The sequence below is a fragment of the Neofelis nebulosa genome, chromosome 3 (assembly GCF_028018385.1).
Source record: "Neofelis nebulosa isolate mNeoNeb1 chromosome 3, mNeoNeb1.pri, whole genome shotgun sequence".
Taxonomy (NCBI): Eukaryota; Metazoa; Chordata; class Mammalia; order Carnivora; family Felidae; genus Neofelis; species Neofelis nebulosa.
In genome coordinates this window covers 1,021,685-1,037,197 of record NC_080784.1, presented here as the reverse complement: position 1 = coordinate 1,037,197, position 15,513 = coordinate 1,021,685, and the positions used below count along the sequence as shown (strand labels likewise).

The 15,513-nt window shown below is 50.9% G+C and overlaps 1 long non-coding RNA gene across 7 annotated transcripts in view; it reads right to left on the bottom strand.

The window, feature by feature from the left end:
• Positions 1 to 604: 604 nt before the first annotated feature.
• The window catches only part of LOC131506299 (uncharacterized), a 31,655-nt gene continuing 16,746 nt past the window's right edge, over positions 605 to 15,513 (bottom strand). For 6 of the 7 annotated variants that reach the window (XR_009258841.1, XR_009258840.1, XR_009258839.1 and 3 more), the window contains exons 3-4: positions 3,459 to 3,515; positions 605 to 2,457 (exon numbers count right to left, since the gene is read on the bottom strand). This is a non-coding gene — a long non-coding RNA (uncharacterized LOC131506299). Of the gene's footprint in view, positions 2,458 to 3,458; positions 3,516 to 5,932; positions 6,115 to 15,513 lie in introns of all 7 variants that reach the window. The other variant, XR_009258838.1, reaches the window with a different exon arrangement.

Below are 15,513 nucleotides of genomic sequence, written 5' to 3'. Positions count from 1 at the left end.
CTTGCTTGTGCCACCACAATAAGTCATTATAGGCTTAACTCTTTCATTTTTGACTTGAGGCTTTGTCTGCTACTCTGACACCTGGCAACTCAGATGTCTCTCCCCAAGGTCAGCTCAGCTCCTGCCAGGAGAAACACATGAACTGTCCTGGGCCGTGGGGATGAAGAGACGGTGAAATGAGTTCCATGATGGGACTGTGAAAAGGGATGAAGCATCACGTGGGCTGGCAGAGGGTGCAGGCACAGGGAACGCAGACTTTTGAGACTGTCAAGAACTGCTGGCAGAGGGATTAGAAAAACACGATGACGGACATGGGTCTCAGGCACAGGGGTTGTAAATACACAGAGGAGGACATGGCGTGGCGATACTGGAGAACAGATTTGGGCTGCGGGCACATGGGGTGGAGGCCCCGGAGGGCACACACGGCCGGCAGGCACAGGATTTGAGGAGACAAGAGGGAAGACATAGGACTCAACTAAATCAGTGCTTAGGCGTCCATTTAGAGACTGACATGGACACGGCTGAATACAGGCAAGACTCAGATCCGTCATGTCGGTTTCCTTCTCAGGAAGTAAGAAAAAAAAAAATACAAACGCTGGAATAATACAGAAGTAAGAACATAATAAAGAGGATAAAATAATGACACAGAAAGAGACAATATAAAAATAAACGAGGGGGAAGTTGTTATGGTTAATAATAATATTCATAAACCGGTAGCAAACGTGCTAAGGAACAGAAATGGAGAGAAAACCAAACTACTGATACTAGGCAGTCCAGATATTCTCTACAGAGCCTACAGACATGGACAAGACCAGGACACATTCTGCCCATAACCAGCCCACTTCCCTGCAGGGTCCCTCTCATGGAGCACCGCTTCTTCCCAGGCCACAAGCCCAGGATCCCCACGTAAATGCGCAGTGAAAGGGCACACCCTTGCCAAGTTCCCCCATATCATGTTAAAATCTATCTACAACATGACTCTTTGATATACATACATATATACTGTGATGGATTCCCACAGTCAAGCTAATTAACACACAGACCACCAGTTGGAAATCCGAGTAGAACTTTTGACTTCCCCAAAACTGAGCTACTAATAGCCTAGTGTTGCCTGGAAGCCTTCCCGATAACATAATCGGTCAGTTATCACGTATTTGTAGGGTATGTGTGTTACACACTGTATTTTTACAACGAAGTAAGCTAGAGAAAAGAAATTGATATTGAGAAAACATAAGGAAAATATACTTACAACGTTTTACTGTATTGAAAAAAAGCCACGAATAAGTGGTCCCATGCAATTCAAACCTGTGTTGTTCAAGGGTCGACTGTGTGTGTGTACACACATACGTACACACATACATAGGTACATACACGTTTGCGTGTACGTGTGGGGTCTCCTCCCACAGCATCCAAACAGGCCTGTGCTTGTCTATGCAACCAAGAAGACATCTACCCTGGGCCCTATTCTCACAAGTCAGCTGCCGGGAAAGAAACCCGGTATGAGACCCATGCGCCCTACAGGGTCTCCCATCAAAAAACCTGAACTGAGCTTCACCTCACTTCAGGGACAAAAAAATAAGACAGGAAGTGGCTGTCACTGATGCCCTTCTGCCAGCATCCAAGCACTTTGGCCAGGATCCTGCCCTCATCATCATGCTGACACACAACAGGCCTCAAGTTTGCTCCCGTGACGTTCCCCTGGCTGCCTCTAAACCACATAGCCTGAGCCAGTTGTAACCCAACAGACACAAATCAAGTGTCATAATATGCCCTCAACACTGAACTCCCATCCTGCTGCATGTATACGGGGCCAGGACTCTAAGCTCAGCCTCGAGGCATCCGGCAAGAGATTTGACCAGATGCCCGTCCAGAGACGCGCCTTAAGCCCCCAAATAAAGTAAGACACATTCCATGCCAGATCACCCAGGAGAGCACTCAGAGACCTGATCTGGAGGCTGTCCAGACTCTCCAGTTTCTGTCCACTACAAATGGACTTGGACCAAAAGCAACACCCCACATGACCAGGAAGACACCAGCCCAGGTCCTGATCACTGACCTCTGGCCTCCAGGCAACAAGGCCTCCCCTTGAATGCTGTCTATACCTGTACCGTGCCTCCTCCTCCTTCGCCACCCAGCCATGTTCTTGGCCGTCCCTCAGGATGGTCTTCACTGGATAAGACAATGGTTAATGGAGCTCCAGATTCAATGGCGGCTCTCATTCCATCCTCCTGGGAAGCAGGAGCCCTCAGTTTCTTGTTTGCAGACACTGTCCCTCTGTCCCCTCGAGGGTCCTCTGTGAAGACCTCTGGTCTCCTCTCTCAGAAGGACTGGGAGCGAGTGACTCGAGGGGACTGTGAGCGAGTTGACAGGAGGAAGATATACGAACAGCTGTTTCTGGTTGTTCAGTGCTTCCTCAGCTGCGGTATGTGTGCAAATGGCGGGACACTGCAGATAATGCTTGGGGGACACACACACAGACACTGCATATTTAGTCACGTAAACTTAAATTGTATGTATGTAAACGGAACTTATTAAACTGGCATATAAATTATTTTTAAATTAATGAATTTTATTAAAAATGAGTCAAGTTGTGTGAGTAGGGTTTCAACTGTAATGTAAAGAGAATACTATGAAATTCACCTGCATGTGGTCTGCAAATGATTAAATTTTGATACAATCTGGGAAAAGGACCCATCTATATGGTGTGCATCTTTTCAGCAGTGTCCTCTCCAGAGACAAGAGTTTTTGACTCTGCTGAAGTGTTTCAGTGGAAACCATGGTGGGGAATACTCTACTGTCTGGTACATTTTGATTATTAAACACCATTGAAACTGTGTCCTTTAAAAGTTATTTCACTATCAATAAAATTCTTACAAATACGATACACTGTACAAGTATTTTAACTTTGAAGCATTGGAGATCATTTTGTAAATCATTTTCATTCATCAAAGTTTATTTATCTGAGAATAAAAAGGAGCTTGGTAGGACCTGTGTCTTATTAAAAACACTAAACCTTAGGCACAATTCAGCCCCAATGCATCAAGATATGCATATAAACAATATCCCTAAGTGGATCTTACGTATATTAAATTGTGAAAAGCACTGTGTGCAAACCGACTGGCAGGTTTTCTCAAATTGCAAACAGTTGTTGGGTTTTAAAACTTTTTGTTCCCTAGGCACTGCCCTAAAGATACCAATCATTTGTTGTTGGTTTGTTTGTTGGTTTGTTTTGAGGCCTGGGCCTTGAGGTTTGAAGTCTCCACATGATGGTTACGGGCAGCAAAATTGGAGAACCACTGGAGTTGGTGGTGAAAATACTGCAGCACACGCATGCTGTCTATATTTTCCAACTTTGGAAAATCCCTAACGAGCATCAAGAAAAGTTGTATGGCTCTGGATGACAAGGATTTCCTTCTGAAGAGCAAGTAACTTCTCCTTCCTCCCTGTCTAGCACTTACCTCAAAGGTGCTTTGGTCTTTGGACGGGAATCTTGTCCATCGAGTGCAGGCTGCCTCCTGTAGAACAAGAAAACGTCCGTGAAAAACACGGGCAAAGGAAAGAAACCCAAGGCTGGACCAGCCCCAAATCCACTGTAACCCATGCAATGGTCCAGTCCCCACGTTGCTTGGGTCACGGGCTGTTTATTTTTCGTGCTAGACCGTGCTCTCGTCGTCTAAATCCTGCCTCATTACCGTTTCGCAGCTTTTCGCAAAAACAAAGTAGCATGGCTCTTCATTTCGGGCAATAATGAAAGCGTCTGGAAAAGCACAGGAAATTCCTCTCCCTTCTGGAATCTTTTAACGACCACTGGAGTTAAAGCATTTTAGGGTCTGGTTGGCTCAGTCGGTTAAGCGTCTGACTTCAGCTCAGGTCATGATCTCACGACTCATAGGTCCGAGCCCCGCATCCGACTCTGTGCTGACAGCTCAGAGCCTGGAGCCTGCTTTGGATTCTGTGTCTCCCTCTCTCTCTCTCTGCCCCTCCCCCACTCACACTCTGCCTCTCTCTTTCTCAAAAATAAATAAACATTAAAAAAAAACTTGAAGGGGCGCCTGGGTGGCTCAGTCGGTTAAGCGTCCGGCTTCGGCTCAGGTCATGATCTCACGGTTTGTGACTTCCAGCCGGGTGTCCGACTCTGTGCTGACAGCTCAGAGCCTGGAGCCTGCTTCCGATTCCGTGTCTCCCTCTCTCTCTGCCCCTCCCCCACTCATGCTCTGTCTCTCTCTGCCTCAGAAATGAATAAACATTGAAAAAAATTTAACAACAAAAAACAAAAAAACCTTGAAATGTTCATGTAAAAGAATAGACATCCATAACAACTATGCCTGAACTACTGAAAAGCTAATGTTTCCTTAGTTAACAACAGAGTGACTTATTTCCTGAAAAATACATACTTTCAATGTCTCCATACGAGACACACAATATTCAGAAATAGAGAAAAAATCATAAATATCTCATATATTTCAAATTATAATAATGCGAGCAAAGATATGAAAAGATTAAAATACTTTAGACTGGTTCAAGCAAATTGTGGAATGCCATCATCATTCCTCATTTAGAATTCATAAGTCATCTGTACAAGTTCTTTTTCAATACATTTTTTCTTTTTTTTAAGTGTATTTTTGAGGGCGATAGAGCGAGCTATGTGTGTGCACACACAAGTGGGGCAGGGGGAGAGGGAGAAGGAGAGGAGGATGGGGAGAGACAGAGAATCTCAACCAGACTCCGCACTATCAGCACAGAGCTCCATGAGGGTATCCAACCCACAAACGGAGAGATCATGATTATCAGCTGAAGTCAAGAGGCTGAAGCTTAACCAACTGAGCCACCCAAGCACCCCATCACCTGTACAAATTCTAAACAGGATAAAGCAAATGTAAAGAAGAAAGGAGTTCCAGGCCATGTAGGAGCCCCGGGCAGTGCTTCTGCCTCCTGCGTGGACACGGAGTCTGGTTCCACAGTCTCTCAGCCTGGGCTGCCGACGGGAGGGTTGCGGGGGGGGGGGGGGGGCGGGTGTGCTCACAAACTGGCTTTTCCCACCCCCCCCCAGCCCCCCCTCCCGCTCTACCTGCTCCATCCCCTCGCCCACTGGCTGTGGCCACCAATGTCCCCCTGTTCTACCCCTGGTGCCCCCGTGGCCCAGGCCACAACCGACAGCCCTTTACGCTCTTCCTGCTGGATACCCCTGTCCACAGGGGTCCCGAGCCACCACAGACCCCCTGCTTCTCCTGCTCCACGTCCCCACCCACCAGGGTCCCCGGCCCCCACAGCCCCCCTTCTCTCATCCGCTCGACGCCCCCACCCACCCGGGTCCCCGGTCCCCACAGCCCCCCTTCTCTCATCCGCTCGACGCCCCCGCCCTCCAGGGTCCCCGGGCCCCACAGCCCCCCTTCTCTCATCCGCTCGACGCCCCCTCCCACCCGGGTCCCACGCCCCCACAGCCCCCCTTCTCTCGTCCACTCGACGCCCCACCCATCCGGGTCCCCGGTCCCCACAGCCCCCCTTCTCTCATCCGCTCGACGCCCCCGCCCATCAGGGTCCCCGACTACCAAACCCAGCTGCTCTCAACCCACTCGCAGCAAACACTTAGAAAAGGCAGTTTGTGACATAAACCCTTTCCAAGCGGTTGACAAAGAAACATCTCAGCCCTTATTACGTGTCCTCCTAACTGCACGCTTTGGCTTGAAAGTAGCTGAAGTACTTCACTTGCAGAACAGAAGCGGCCCCGTACACCTGCGTGGACGCCCTGAGACTCCCCGCGCCGGACGGGACGGGACGGACCGGAAATGCCGCGCCCGGAGCGGAAGGAAGTGCCGAGACCGCACACTCGGGCCCCGCCCCCTCAGCTCACCAAGACCCGCGACCCCGCGACCCCGCGACCCCGCGACCCCGCGACCCCGCGACCCGGAGGCCCTCTCTGGCAAGACCGCACCTGCTCGCGAGTGTGAGCTTGTAGCCTCTGGCTGAGCTCCGCGCTTCGCGGCCCCATCCCGCCTGAGTCCTGGGCTGGGAGAGGCGAGGGTCCCGGATGCCTTGCCGCTGGTTATGCCTGCTAGGGTGTGTTTACGTTCCGGCCGGGAACACTCCCCTCGGGGGACTGTCTTGATTGTGTCCCTATGAACGCGGGGGTGGGAGCGGGACTGAGGGGACCGGGCGGGGGAGGGGGTATGGAGGGGTGACTGTCCCTGTGAGTGTGGTGACGCGCGCTGGAAAGGGAGGGTGGATGGGGGAGGGGGTGAGGAGGGGTGATGGGCCCCTGTGAACCTGAGGGCGGGGAACCGGGCGGGGGCGGGGGTGAAGAGGGGGGACAGGTCCCTGTGCACATAGGTGTGGGCGCGCGCGGGGTCTGGGCCGGGGAGGGGGCGAAGAGGTGTGAAGGGTCCCTGTCAGCGCCGTGGTGTGCACGGGGAAGGGAGGATGGACGGCGTGGGGGTCATGAGGGGTGACAGGTTGCAGAGCATGCTGGTCCCCTGGTCTTGACAGCACACTTGGATAGCAAAGGACAGGTGAAGTGAGCAAGAAGCAGTGGGTTCGGTGAGAACAGAAGGAAAGGGCATTAGCGTAGTCAGGGAGTGGGGAGACTAGGAGAAGGGGAGACGGAAGGAAAGGAAGATAGGTGCCAACATCTTTACAGTTTTTTACCTTCCACATTTACTGTGTCATACTCAGGTATGAGGCGTCAACAGTTACCTGCTCTTTCTGGTGAAAATATTCTTTGGAACTTAATTTTACACTGTTTCAGTGTGCATGTGTTAAGGATAGTGACTTTTATATTTTTAGCTTTATTTATTTTTGTGTGAGAGAGAGCGCTTTCGTGACCAAGGGACAGGCAGAGAGAGAGGGAGAGAGAGAATCTCAAGCAGGTTCCAGGCTCAGTGCAGAGCCCGAATTGAGGCTTCATCCCACGATGGGGAGATTGTGACCTGAGCTGAAATCAAGAGTTGGAAGCATAACTGACGCGGCCAGCCAGGTGCCCCTAGTTTTTATTTTTGTATAAACAGTCAAAATTCTGTTTAACCAGCTTGAATAATAAATTTCCTTCACGTGACCTAAGTAAGTTAAGGGGGGCTCCTGGGTGGCACAGTCATTTAAACATCCAAGTTTGGCTCAGGTCATGATCTTACTGTTCCTGGGTTCCAGCCCTGTGTCATGCTCTGTGCTGAAAGTTCAGAGACTGGAACCTGCTTCAGATCTTGTGTCACTCTCTCTCTTTCTGCCCCACTCCTGCTCGCCTTGTGTCTATTATCTCTCAAAGATAAAAACATTTAAAAATTTGAATTCAAATTTGTTGACATACAATGTAGTATTGGCTTCAGGACTATAATCCAATGACTAATCTCTTACATATAACATCCACTGCTCATCCCAAGAAGTGCCCTCTTTAATGCCCATCAACCATTTAGGTCATCCCTCCACCCACCTTCACTCCAGCAACCCTCTGTGTTTTAGAGTCTATGATGTTTTGCCTGCCTTTCTTTGTATCTTATTTTTCCTGCCCTTCCTCTATGTTCATCTGTTTTGTTTTTTAAATTCCACATATGAGTGAAATCTTATGATATTTATCTTTTCTGAATGACTTATTTTCCTTAGCATAATACATTCTGCCTCCATCCACATTGTTCCAAATGGCAAGATTTTATCCTTTTAGATTGCTGAGCAGTATTCCACTGTGTATATCTACCACGTCTTCTTTATCCATTCACCAATGCAGGAAAGAGCCCAAATGTCCATAGGAGCCTATAACTGGTGCAGCATTATTCAGCATGGAACATGGAAAGTCGTCATACCATTTCCAAAGGAGGAATGAAGCTGCACAATGGGGATGATGAGGCCAAACATAAGCTTGGCCCACCTCATAGGCTGGCACTTGAACCTAAAGACTAAGCCTGACCTGCACCCTAACATGCACCCTCAACTCAGCCCTCTGAGACCTCTGAGCTGCTGCAATTTCAGCGCCTGGCACCTCTTGGGACCTAACTGTAACCCTACCCAGGGCTCTGGACTTAAGGCAGCCCACCATTGAGGTCTGAGGAAAGAATGGATTTGGGGCCAAAAACCAGTGTGTTTTTCAGCATGGACGCCCTCATTTCTCAGGAGGGGATTCTGAGCTGCAACCTAACCCTCTCCCACAGTCTTCTGGCTCCTGAACCCAAACTCTAAGCGTGAATTGCTGCCTACCATGCGCCCTCCACCCAACCCTCCAGGGAGATCACTGCACTGCCAGTGACTCTGCCCCTGACACCTCTGGGGATCTAACCCTAACCCTAGCTCAGGCTCTTTCTCGAAGGGGGCCCACATCCTATGACAGGGGAAAAATCTTTGGGACCTATGAGCGGTGCACAATTATTCAGCAAGGAACCCAGGAGTCGGCCATGACATTTCCAGGGTAAGAATGGAGCTGCTGAAGGGGATCCAGGACCAAAATCGAAGCCTGGAACATACCAGCCACCCCCTCGCCACACATCCTAAGGGTGTCCTACACCCTAACAGGCGCCCTCAACTCAGGCCTCCAGGGACATCACTGAACTGGTGTTACTTCATGCCCTGGCACCTCCAGGGACCTAACCCTAATCCTAGCCCAGGGCTTTCCTCACATGGCCCACCTGCTAGGTCTGAGGAAAGAACACAGCTGGGGCCCATGACTGGCACAGGATTAATCTGCAAGGAACCCAGACACGATAACATTTCCAAGGCAGGGATGGAAGCCTGGCCCACACAATTGGCTGGCCCAATAAGCCAAAGCCCAAGACTGACCCACACCATAACACACACCCTCAATTCAGTCCTCCAGGACTGTGCTGTTAGTGGTTCAGCCCTTGGTGCCTCTCAGGACCTAACCCGAACCCTAGCCTGGATTCTGGCCCTACGGGGGGCCCACTATTGAGGTCTGGGAAAGAATGGATTTGGGACCAATGACCAACACGGAATATGTCAGCATGGAAGCCAGAATTTCACCATGACATTTCCATGGCCAGGATGGTGCTGCAGGAGGGGATCCTGCGACCTTGCCTAACCTGGCCCACACCATCTTTTGGCTCCTGAATCCAAACCCTAAGCCTGACCCACACTTGAACATGTGCCCTTCACTCAGCCCTCCCGGGAGATCACTGCACTGTTGGTGGTTCTGCCCCTGGCACTTACTTGTTGCCAAACCTACCCCTACCCATGGCTCTGGTTCAAAGGGGACCCACCTCCTAGGTCTGAGAAAAGAACAGACCACCAGGGGCCCATGCAGGGTGCCAAAATATTTAGTGAGAAACCCAGAATTGACCATGATATTTAGAGGGCATGAACGGAGCTTCAGAAGTGGATCCAGGACCCAAACCTCAGCCTGGAACACGCAATCAGCTGTCCACTGCATCCAAACCCTATGCCTGTCCCGCATCCTAACAGTTGCCCTCAATTCAGTCCTCCAGGGAGACCATTGCACTAGTGATCATGGTTCAGCCCCTGAAACCTCCTGGGACCCAACCCTAACCCTAGCCACAGCTTTTTCCCTATGGGGGCCTAATTCCTAGGTCTGAGAACAGAACAGATTTGGAGCCTATAAGCGGTACAGGATTATTCACCATGGAATTTGGAAAATCGCCATGCCATTTGCAAAGCAGGGATGGAGCTGAACAAGGTGGGAATCCTGAGGTCCAACCTAAGCTTAGCCTACACCATAGGCTGTGCCTTGAACCCAAAGACTTAAGCCTGACCCGCACCCTAACATGCGCCCTACTGCAGCCCTCGGGGGAGACCACTGCATGGCTGGGGGTTCATCCCCGGGTGCCCCCCGGGACCTAACCCGTAACACTAAGCCTAACCCTAAACCCTAACCCTCCTTAGAGGAATTTCCCCATAACTGTGTACCCTCCCCCCATCTCCTATGGACCCACTCTCCAAAGAGTGATCTCATACCTGTGTCCCCTTTTGTCATCGCAGGTGTACCCTTCACCCAGAGTGATGTCCTCATAACTGTGCCCCTTCCCCTCCACTCCCTCAACCCAGTGACTCATACCTGTCACATCCCCTCATCTCAGGTGGACCTCCCTCCATAGAGAGATGTACTCATACCTATCTATGTCCTTTACACTCCTCTAAGGTGGATCCTCCCTCTGTAGTGTGATGTCCTCAAACCTGCATCCCCTTCCCTCATCTCAGTGGACCCTCCCTCCATAGAGTGATTTCCTCATACCTGCTTCCACACCCCTCATCTCAGTAGCCTGTCTCTTTAGTGATGTCCTCATACCTGTGTCCCCTCCCCTCCTCTCCCTGCACACAGTGACTCCTCATATAAGTGTTACCTCACCTCATCTCAGGTGGACCTCCCTCCACAGGGTGACTTCCTCATACCTTTTTCTCCTCCCCTCCCCAAAGCTCCCTCCACACAGTGACTCCTGTGTCCCCACTCTTTATCTCAAGTAGACACCTCCAGAGTGTTGTCCTCATACTTGCATCCACTCCTTTCATCTCAGGTGGCATCCCTCCAGTGACATCCTCATAACTGCTTCCCTTCCCCTCAATTCAGGTGGACCCCTTTTCCATAGACTGATGTCCTCATACCTACATACCCCAACTTCACCTCATATGGACCCACCCTCCATTGAATGATGTCCTCCTATCTGTGTCCCCTCGTCTCAGGTGAACACACCCTCCATAGTGTGATGTCCTCATACCAGCGTGCCCTCTGCTAATCTCAGGTGGACCCTCACTTGATAGACTGTATTCTCATACCTGCGTCCCCTTCTCTCCCCTCTGCTCCCTCCACACAGTGCCTTTCCATACCTGTCCCCTCTCCTCATCTCAGGTGGACCCTACCTCCACTGAGGGATATCCTCATACCTTCTTTCCCTCCACTCCATTCAGGTGGATCTGCCCTCCATAGAGTGACTACTCATACCTGTGTCCCCTGACCTCATCTCAGGTGGACCCTTGTTCCATAGAGTGATGTACTCATACATGAGACCCTTCCTCTCCTCTTAAGTGGACCTCCCTCCATAGAGTGATGTCCTCATACTTGCGTCCTCTCCCCTCATCTCAGGTGAACCTTCTCTCAAGAGTGATGTCCTGGGATGCCTGGGTGGCTCAGTTAAGTACGTGGCTCAGGCCATGATCTCGCAGTTCATGGGTTCAAACCCTACATTGGGCTCTGTGCTAACAACTCAGAGCCTAAAGCCTACTTTGGATTCTGTCTCCCTCTCTCTTTGCCTCTCCCCTGCTTACACTCTGTCTCTCTCAAAAATTAAACATTTTTTTTTAATTTAAAAAAATAGAGTGATGTCCTCCACATGGGTCTACTCCCCTAATCTCAGGTGAACAGTTCCACCACACAGTGAGTGTGCATCCCTTCACCACATCTCAGGTGGACCATTGCTCCATTTAGTGACTCCTCATACCTACATCCCTTCCCCTCACATCAGGTCGACCCTCCCTCCATAGAGTGATGTTCTCCTATCTGCATCTCTTCCTCTAATCTCAGGTGGGCCCTCCCACCTTAGAGTGGAGTCCTCCTACCTGTGTCCCCTCCTCTCAATGCAGGTGGGCCCTTTGTCCATACAGTGATGTCCTCACACCTGGGTCCCCTCCCTTCACCTCGAGTGCACCCTACATCCATTAAGTGATGTCATCATAACTGCATCCCTTCTCCTCATTGCCAGTAGACCCTCCCTCCATAAAGTGATATTTTCACACTGGCCTCCCCTCCCCTTATCTCAGATCATGCTCCCTCCACAGGGTGATGTCCTCATACTTGCATAACTTCCCTTTATCTCAGGTGTACATACACTGATGTCCTTATAACTGCATCTTCTCCCCTCAAGTGGACCCTCCATCCATATAGTGATGTCCTTGTACCTGCCTCCTCTCCCCTCATCGCAGGTGGACCCTCCCTCCATTGAGTGAATTCCTCATACCTAAGTCCCCTCCACTCAGCTCCATTCATAGTGTGACTCCTCATAACTGCCTCATCTCCCCTACATCTCTACAGAGGTGTACCATCCTCTATAGTGTTCTGTGCTCATACCTGCCTTCGTTCCCCCTTATCATTGGTGAATCCTCCCTCCATAGTGTGATGTCCTCATACTTGCATCCTCTCCCCTCATTTCAGTTGACCCTCCCTCCATAGAGTAATGTCCTTATGCCTGGGTCAACACCGCTAATCTCTGTCGACAACCCCTTCATACAGCGATGTCCTCATACCTCTGCGTACCTTCTTCTCAGGTGGACCCCCCTCCATAGAGTGATGTCCTCATAACTGCATCTCTTCCCCTCATCTCAGGTGGACCTTTCCTCCAGAGTGATGCCCTCACACTTGCGTCTCCTCACCTCATCACAGGTGGATGTTCCCTCCATAGAGTGATGTCCTCATACCTGTGTCCCCTCCCCTCATCTCAGGTGGACCTTCTACCATAGAGTGATATCCTCATATATTCATCACTTCCCCTCATTTCAGATGTCCATAGATTGATACCCTCTTACCTTCATCCCCTCCCCTCATCTCAGGTGGACCTTCCCTCCATAGAGTGATGTTCTCATACCTGCATCCCTTCTCCTCATCTCCTGGTACCCTCCCCCTCCCAGTACCCAGTGACGTCTTTATACCACCCTAAATTACCCTCCACCTTATTGTGGACACTCCCTCCCCTGACATTGTAATTCTTCATACCTGCATCCTCTCCCCTCATCAGGTGGACCCTCTCTTCCTTCCCTGCACACAGTGACATCCTGATTCCCCTCTTCTTCTCATGGACACTCCCTCCAACAGTGTCCCTGTGTGTTCTTCCACCCACACCCACCTTTCTTACACCTGGTACCTCCACAGGCCTAGAAGCTCCAGGTAGTACTTGCATCTGCCCTAGAGTTTTGGGATGCTCGATCTCTTACAGCTGTTGGGCTGTGAGCCTACCTATGCAGGTGTCCTGGCTCACTCACCAGCGCTTTCAGCAGCTTCATGGCCACAAGCAGTACATGGCTGTGACCACAGGGCTGGACACCAGTGCTCACAGGGAATCTCCCTTGGAGTGGTTATTCAAGGCAGGAGACATAGGGTGACTAGTGGCTGAAAATGGGCTAAGGCGCTAGGGCCTACAAGAGCTGACATGTGTCACGTCACTTTCAAGTCACAACTGTGCACAGTGAGATCCCCTAATCAATTATCCAACATCTGAGAACACATCTCAGCATCTGGACAGCATTGTGCATGCCCCAGGGCCTTCCCAGCTGTGAAATCACTCCAGTAAACCACAGCTGGCACTTATCAATGAGGTGGAAAATGACCTCAGAGGGCACACGGGGCCTGGATGACATGTGATCCCACATCCACACCGGTGTGACCGCAACTCTCCCAGACCTGGGGACACTCATCCATATTCCACGTGGGGAAGTCCAAACCTCCTAGACCTTGCACCTGGGGTCATCCCTCTACACTGACATGGGGGAACCTGAAATCTCCCAGAACTTGAGCCTGGGTGGTCACATGTCCACACTCACCAGGGTGAATACTCCTCTCATAGTGCCTGCACCTGGGGTCATCCAGCCATACTTACTCACAGGACCTGCAATCCTCCTTAAGCTTGAGCTGGGGTGGTCACACATCCAAACTCACCAGAGTGACCCCATCTCTCCCAGATTCTGCACCGGGGGTCACTCATCCATATTGACACAGGGTGACCCCCTAATCTCCCAGGCCCTGCAACTGGGTTCACACATCCATACTGACACAAGGGAACCACCAAATCTCACAGACATGGCAACTAGGGTCTGTCTTCATATTGATACAGGGGACCCCCAGATCTTTCAGACACTGAGATGGGGTGGTTACTCATCCACACTCGCCACAGTGACCCCACCTCTCCCAGACACTGGATAGGGTCATTCATCCATACTGATACAGTGGGACCTCCAAATCTCACTGACCCTGCACCTAGGGCCAGTAGTCCATACTGACAAAGAGGAACCCTGAGATCTCCCAGACCCTGAGTGGTGGTGGTCACATGTTCACACTCATCAGGCTGACCCCACCCCTCCCAGAACCTGCACCTGGCATCACTCATCTATAATGACAAGGGGGTGCCCCAAAATCTCCCAGAGTCTAGGAGGTTGTCAAACACCTATACTGACAAAGGGTGACCCCAAAATCTCCCAGTCCCTGAGCTGTGGTCCTCACAGGTCCACACTCACCAGGGTGACCCAACCTCTTCCCGACCCTTGTATGAAGTCACACAACACTACTAACACAGGGAACTCCAAATCTCTGAGCACCTGCCTGTGTGGTCACTCATCCATACTGATACAGGGGAGCCCAAATCCCAAAACTTGCACCTGGAGTCCCTCATCCATATTGACACAGAGGGACCCCCAAATCTCCCATATCCTTAACCTGGGTCACTCATCCATAATGACAAATGGGGCCACCCAAATCTCCCAGAATAGAACTGAGGTGGTCACACATCCACACTCACCAGGGTGACCCACCTCTCCCAGAGCCTTCACCTGGAGTCCCTCATCCATACTGACACAAGAGGACCCCCAAATCTCCTAGACCTCGAGCAGGGTGGTCACATGTCCACATACACCAGGGTGACCCCACATCTCCCAGATTTTCAAATTGGATCACTCATTCATACTGACACAGAAGGACCCTTAATGTCCCAGACACTCTGCCTGAGATCACTCATCCATACTGACAAAGGAGGACTGACAAATATCCCAGGCCCTGAACTGTGTAGGTCACACATCCACACTCACCAGGGTGACCCCACATCTCCTAGACCCTACAACTGAGGTCACTTCATTCATACCAGCAGAGGGGTCCTCCAAATCTTCCTGACCCTGAAATGAGGTGGTCACACATCAACACTCACCAGGGTGACCCCACCTTTCCCAGACCCTGCACCTTGATATCACTCATCCATACTGACAAAAGAGGATCACCAACTATCCCAAAGCTTGACTTGGGATGGTCACATGCCCACACTACCAGGTTAACCCCACCTATCTGAGAAACTGCACCTAGGGTCACTCATCCATAATGACACAGGAGGACCCTGTAATCTCCAAGCCCTTGCATCTAGGGTCACTCATCCATACTGACAAAGGGAGACTCCTAAATCTCCCAAATCATGAGCTAGGGTCATTACACACCCACACTATCAAGGGTGACCCAGCATCTCCCCAACACACTGCCTCTGGAGTCACTAATCCATAAGGACACTGGGGGATCCCCTAATCTCCCAGACCCTCCATCTTGGTACTCATTCAATGACACTCTGGGACTCCTAATCTTCCAGACCATGCCCCTGGGGTCCCTCATCCACACTGACACAGGGGGACCCCCAAATATGCCATATCCTACCCTGGGTCCCTTATCCCTACTGACAAAGGGGGCCCCCATATCTACCAGAACTTGATCTGGGAAGGTCACAGGTCCATACTTATCAAGGTCATCAGGGTGACCCCACCTTTCCCAGACCCTGCACCTGTGGACACTCATTGACTCTGATAAAGGGGGACTTCCAAATCTTCCAGACC